The following is a 7701-nucleotide window of genomic DNA, read 5'->3' as shown; positions in this document are numbered from 1 at the left end:
ATAGTAATGTTAAAAACTACTAAAAGCGCGATAAATCAATACCTAAATACACCACAGATATTCAATTTTACGATCGAGATGGGGCATAAATGGAGCCGGGGTCAAGATTGGAAGATCGGCGTGGCACCGCCCTCCTTTAGGTGAAATCACATATCTCGAAACCCTCGACCGAGTTCAACCAAAATTGAGACCTCCATTTTTATGTTACAACCTGGTCGAAGTCGGATTACAGCCATGATTACTTCCAGTAAAAAAATTTTAAGTTCCATTTGAAAATTTTACATTCTGGAATACAAATCAATAAAATATATCAAGATAAAACTTTGCACGAATGGTGCATTTGAGGTTTGCCAATTTATGGCTAAAAGTTGCCCAAATCGAACCAAAACTGTTCGAGCCTTAGGTATTGAATAGAAAGAAAGAGAATCCTTTCGTGATAATAGTATGTCTGTGTGTCAAAAATGGTTTAAATCGAGTCAATACTTCCCTTTTGAACTTACAGGTGACAGTATACCGCATACATCAGTCAATATGTAAGTAATGTCTCAGTGAAATGGAGGAAGCGTATTTTACTCATAACAGTATATCTCTGTGCCTAAAATAAATAGATTTGAGCTAAAACTTGACCTAGTCCGAAGTACCGAAAATTGGTACATTGCGCCGATAGTGGGACCCGGGCTTAAGTGGTATTGAAGAATGTAGATAAAATCGGGTCCATACTACCCCAACTCCCATATACAGGGTGGCTAAAGAAAGCCGCTACCAAAAAAAAATAAATAACTTTTTTTTTTATTTAATGAATCTGGCTAATTTTTTTTTATTTTGCAGATTGACTTTTACATTTAACAAAAATAGATAACTGGGATACTGAAACAAGAATTTGGATTGTCCGCCGCTATCACGCACTGGAGTCCGTAGTTTCGATTCAAAGAGAGTATAGGCGCTCGTTTGGCGGCAATCCTCCGAGCAGATGGACCTTAATGAGACTTGTAAACAGTTTTGCCGAGCATGGGACAGTCAACACAAGACCTTACCATCGAAACCCTTCAGTTCGAACGGAGGAAACAATCGCTGCTGTAGCTGCTGCCATACAAAACAATCCACGTGTTTCGACAAGAAGCTTATCTGCTCAAATGGGTGTAAGCAGACAGTCATTACAGTCAATTATGCACAAAGATTTGGACTTATTCCCATATAAAATTCAAATGGCCAACAAACTGAACGCTGCAGACTTGCCGATTCGCTTGGAATTTTGCCAGAAGATGCTTCAAATGGTGGAAGAGGATGGAAACATGTTGAACTGTCTTTTCATGTCTGACGAGGCCCATTTCGATTTAAACGGCAACATTAACAAACAAAATTGTCGAATATGGAGTGCTTCCAACCCACAAATACTCCATGAGACGGAATTGAATCCACTTCGTGTCACAGTGTGGCGTGCAGTTTCATCACGCTGCATTGTCGGGTCCTACTTCTTCGAAGAAAACGGTCACACCGTTACGGTTACTGGAGACCGTTACTTGAGCATGTTGAGAGAGCTTTTCTATCCAGAATTACGCCGAATGAGAATTTATTTCAACTCTGTGTGGTTTCAGCAAGATGGTGCAGCTCCTCACATAGCCCAACCTATTATGACAGAATTGCGATGAAAATTTCCCAATAAGCTGATATCCAGAAACTCCACATGCCTGACCTTACTGCACTTGACTTTTTCTTGTGGGGTTATTGCAAACAGGAAGTCTACAAAGCAAAACCAACAAATTTGAATGAACTAAGGCAATCCATTCGAGAAACAATTGCGGCTATTCCTGTCTCAACTCTCCAAGCAGTAATGAAGCAGGGGGCATTTAAATTCCATTATTTTTAAAACGAATTAAGCTATATTTAAAAAAATTGAATGAGCTTTAACATGAATAAAAGAAAAACGAATTTCATACACTGAAAAAAAAAATTATTTGAGTTTCTTAATGTAGCAAAATTCATCAGCCACCTGACAGCTCATAATGACTTTGGTTTTTCCAACAAATCTTATGCCGAATATGTCGGTCAGTGTGTGAGTTATTTGTAGTGTATGTATATGTATCGGGTGATTTTTTAAGAGCTTGATAACTTTTTTTTTAAAAAAACGCATAAAATTTGCAAAATCTCATCGGTTCTTTATTTGAAACGTTAGATTGGTTCATGACATTTACTTTTTGAAGATAATTTCATTTAAATGTTGACCGCGGCTGCGTCTTAGGTGGTCCATTCGAAAGTCCAATTTTGGGCAACTTTTTCGAGCATTTCGGCCGGAATAGCCCGAATTTCTTCGGAAATGTTGTCTTCCAAAGCTGGAATAGTTGCTGGCTTATTTCTGTAGACTTTAGACTTGACGTAGCCCCACAAAAAATAGTCTAAAGGCGTTAAATCGCATGATCTTGGTGGCCAACTTACGGGTCCATTTCTTGAGATGAATTGTTCTCCTAAGTTTTCCCTCAAAATGGCCATAGAATCGCGAGCTGTGTGGCATGTAGCGCCATCTTGTTGAAACCACATGTCAACCAAGTTCAGTTCTTCCATTTTTGGCAACAAAAAGTTTGTTAGCATCGAACGATAGCGATCGCCATTCACCGTAACTTTGCGTCCAACAGCATCTTTGAAAAAATACGGTCCAATGATTCCACCAGCGTACAAACCACACCAAACAGTGCATTTTTCGGGATGCATGGGCAGTTGGCCACCAAGATCATGCGATTTAACGCCTTTAGACTATTTTTTGTGGGGCTTCGTCAAGTCTAAAGTCTACAGAAATAAGCCAGCAACTATTCCAGCTTTGGAAGACAACATTTCCGAAGAAATTCTGATGCATTTTCCGAAATGCTCGAAAAAATTGCCCAAAATTGGACTTTCCGAATGGACCACCCAAGACGCAGCCGCGGTCAACATTTAAATGAAATTATCTTCAAAAAGTAAATGTCATGAACCAATCTAACGTTTCAAATAAAGAACCGATGAGATTTTGCAAATTTTATGCGTTTTTTTTTAAAAAAAAATCAAGTTATCAAGCTCTTAAAAAATCACCCGATATATATAAAATTGCTTGCATTCCGATCCTCTGGTTAACGTTTTACACCTTTGATTCCTGCAAGTTGCAAGATCATAAAATGTTTGGTTGCACCCTAACTTGGGCCTTGCTTACTTGTAAATTTTGCTATATTACTACGAGCACTTTCACGTGGTCACCTAGAAATTAGGAATGCATTTGCTATTACTTATACCTAACGTCTGTCAAGAATATTTCTAATATTTTGACATAATGAAATTCTAGACATTTAATATTTTAATCTGCTTACTCGCTTAAGTATTTACATGAAAATGTCACACAGAGCTGATTTCTTTGTTATGATCTTTCATTTTCACCAGCACTCAATTTCTATTATAAAAAGTTTCTGTTCAATATTGAAACTTTGTTTTTTTAATTGTTGACATTCATTGAAATTAATTTTATCGCTAATTTTACAATTTTTTTTATTCTACAGAACTCGAGCATGCGATGACGAATTGCTTACAAAATTTTATTTACCTTTAAATTTTGTAAATATTCATAAATAATAATTATTATATTATTTCAATAGCTAAAGTTTTCAGAAAATAATATTATAACTTTTGAAGCTAATAAAAATTGAAACACAAGTTAATTCTTATCAATGACACTGGTGTACAGTGGTTTTTTTGCTCTAGGTATGAGATTACTTTTGCGGATATTTGTGTTCATAGTTCATGAAACTGAGCAAGGTCACGGCAAGTGGACCTGCCATTGTCCACTCGATCATAAAAACTTATTCCGTGTATATTTTTCATATTTTTGAAAATTTAAGAATACATAAAACATTGCCTTTAAATCAACCGTTAAATATAAATTAATGAAATTTTCAAGATTTGTCGGAAAATATTTGTTTTTAATTATAATATCAATAACTATAAATAATGCTTTTATTATCAAATTATTAATCAAATTTTAAGTTAATATATTTTCGGTAAAGGTACATACATAAATAAGTTCATACGCTAATCTGTTAATATTGTTTTTGTTTATATTAATAATAACTTTAGTGCTTTAAAAACGGTCAAGTAATGAGTGTTGGAAGCAGTTAAGTCACAAGAGTCATAAATACGTTATTAAAAATTTAGTTCTAGTAACAGCGAATCAAGCTTGCTTAGAGACCGTAGACCCGAGAAGCCTTGCGAAAAAAATGTAAATAGTAAATTAATTATCGACGCTATCGATCTAGAAGTTGATGAGATGATGATAAAAAGAAAGACGCGAAATTTAAATGTGCCGCTGTAGACAGTCAATAAAAATTTGATTATGCTAATAAATTACTATTGAAACGGGTTGAACCGCCGATGAAATTAAAATAAGTTTCGAGGTTATCAGAGTGTAAAAAAGCTATTCGAACTTCTGTGTAAACATTGAGAGTTACTACTATTAAGCTTTACCATCCAAAAGACATTCTTTTCAATAATTTTAAGTGTGCTTTTTACCTAGCAAATATTAGATCAAAAAACATCCAAGTCCTGACTATTGTTCCAATGGATTTGCCAATAAATATGATATGAAGCAAAATCAAAGTCTCGAAAAAAAGATGGTCACAGCTTGAAGCTAAAAAGGGACACGTTTAGACAATTCGACACTTTGAAGACAATTCTTTAAGTAACGGTACCTAAAATGTTCAATTAAAAAATATAGTTAAAATTAAAATTTTCAAAAATCGTTGTGGGATAAGTTTCTCAATGCACTTATAAAAAATTTACACGGACTTAATTTTTATGATCAAGTCGACAATAGACTAGCTCAACTCTCATTTATTTTGTAAGATTATAATTATTTGAATCCTTATTTTGATTTTCCTTTAACATTGTTGTTGAACCTGTTCCTTACTATAATTTCCAAATTATCCGAAAATTTATGTATGACCTGAAAACTAAGTTTATTACCAACAAGCTGATAACAATAAAAATGATAGATATACAATTATATTAAAACAAGTAAGGAAGGACTAAGTTCGGGTGTCACCGAACATTTTATACTCTCGCATGATAAAGTGATAATCGAGATTTCATTATCAGTCATTTACATATTTTTCAAATACCGTATTTTTGTAAAGTTTTATTCCGCTATCATCATTGGTTCCTAATGTACTATATACAAATTATACAGAGAAGGCATCAGATGGAATTCAAAATAGCTTTATATTGGAAGAAGGCGTGGTTGTGAACCGATTTCACCCATATTTCGTACATGTCATCAGGGTGTTAAGAAAATATTATGTACCGAATTTCATTGAAATCGGTTAAGTAGTTCCTGAGATATGGTTTTTGGTCCATAAGTGGGCGAGGCCACGCCCATTTTCAATTAAAAAAAAAAAGCCTGGGTGCAGCTTCCTTCTGCCATTTCTTCCGTAAAATTTGGTGTTTCTGACTTTTTTTGTTAGTCGGTTAACGCACTTTTAGAGATTTTCAACATAACCTTTGTATGGGAGGTGGGCGTGGTATTATCCGATTTCTTCCATTTTTGACCTGTATATGGAAATGCCTGAAGGAAACGACTCTGTAGAGTTTGGTTGACATAGCTATAGTAGTTTCCGAGATATGTACAAAAAACTTAGTAGGGGGCGGCACCACGCCCACTTTTCCAAAAAAATTACGTCCAAATGTGCCCCTCCCTAATGCGATCCTTTGTGCCAAATTTCACTTTAATATCTTTATTTATGGCTTAGTTATGACACTTTATAGGTTTTCGGTTTTCGCCATTTTGTAGGCGTGGCAGTAGGCCGATTTTGCCCATCTTCGAACTTAACCTTCTTATGGAGCCAAGGAATACGTGTACCAAGTTTCATCATGATATCTCAATTTTTACTCAAGTTACAGCTTGCACGGACGGACGGACGGACAGACGGACGGACGGACAGACAGACATCCGGATTTCGACTCTACTCGTCACCCTGATCACTTTGATATATATAACCCTATATCTTACTCTTTTAGTTTTAGGACTTACAAACAACCGTTATGTGAACAAAACTATAATACTCTCCTTAGCAACATGGTTGCGAGAGTATAAAAATTTCGATTGAAGTAACTACTGCAGTTGTCTTCAAAAATTTCTCAGGAATTCTGAGCAAATAATAAAGAAAATAGATAGAAAATAAAATTTCGAATATATTAATTCGGAAATACTTTGGAACGTAGCTTGTATAGCAAATTTTGATGCTTTCAAGTGTTCCGATTGCAGCATCAATGAATACAATCGAGTGAAAACTTTGCCTGGACCATAAATATCAAACCTTATATACCTGAATCCTTGCAAGTTGCAAGAATATGAAATGTACGGTTACACCCGAACTTAGGCCTTCCTTACTTTTTTATACTCTCGCAACAATGTTGCTAAGGAGAGTATTATAGTTTTGTTCACATAACGGTTGTTTGTAAGTCCTAAAACTAAAAGAGCCAGATATAGGGTTATATATACCAAAGTGATCAGGGTGACGAGTGGAGTCGAAATCCGGATGTCTGTCTGTCCGTCCGTCCGTGCAAGCTGTAACTTGAGTAAAAATTGAGACATCATGATGAAACTTGGTACACGTATTTCTTGGCTCCATAAGAAGGTTAAGTTCGAAGATGGGCAAAATCGGCCTACTGCCACGCCCACAAAATTGCGAAAACCGAAAACCTATAAAGTGTCATAACTAAGCCATAAATAAAGATATTAAAGTGAAATTTGGCACAAAGGATCGCATTAGGGAGGGGCATATTTGGACGTATTTTTTTTGGAAAAGTGGGCGTGGCCCCGCCCCCTACAAAGTTTTTTGTACATATCTCGGAAACTACTATAGCTATGTCAACCAAACTCTACAGAGTCGTTTCCTTCAGGCATTTCCATATACAGGTCAAAAATGGAAGAAATCGGATAATAACCTCGCCCACCTCCCATACAAAGGTTATGTTGAAAATCACTAAAAGTGCGTTAGCCGACTAACAAAAAACGTCAGGAACACTAAATTTTACGGAAGAAATGGCAGAAGGAAGCAGCACCCAGGCTTTTTTAAAAATTGAAAATGGGCGTGGCGTCGCCCACTTATGGACCAAAAACCATATCTCAGGAACTACTATACCGATTTCAATGAAATTCGGTATGTTATATTTTCCTAACACCCTGATTGACGTGTACAAAATATGGGTGAAATCGGTTCACAACCACGCCTTCTTCCAATATAACGCTATTTTGAATTCCATCTGATGCCTTCTCTGTATAATATGTACTTTAGGAACCAATGATGATAGCGGAATAAAACTTTACAAAAATACGGTATTTGAAAAATATGTAAATGACGATAATGAAATCTCGATTATCACTTTATCGTGCGAGAGTATAAAATGTTCGGTGACACCCGAACTTAGCCCTTCCTTACTTGTTTTTTCTAAAGCTGATAGCTACATATTTCGACTCTCAATCGTTTTCGCTTTTAATTCTCGAATGCGCAGAGGTCGTAGACATGATCTGAAGTTCGAAACTAATATAAAAACGCTTATCTATCCGCTGAAACCATTTTGTATAACTTCTGCAGCTAAATACCCTGAACCCATATTAACAATGTGGCCGAGTCGGTGCAATCGATGTTGAGGTGCTGCTCGGTTGTAATTAAGTTTGTAAAAATCCTA

This window comes from Bactrocera neohumeralis, chromosome 2, assembly GCF_024586455.1.
Source record: "Bactrocera neohumeralis isolate Rockhampton chromosome 2, APGP_CSIRO_Bneo_wtdbg2-racon-allhic-juicebox.fasta_v2, whole genome shotgun sequence".
Classification (NCBI taxonomy): Eukaryota; Metazoa; Arthropoda; class Insecta; order Diptera; family Tephritidae; genus Bactrocera; species Bactrocera neohumeralis.
This window is presented reverse-complemented; position numbering follows the sequence as displayed.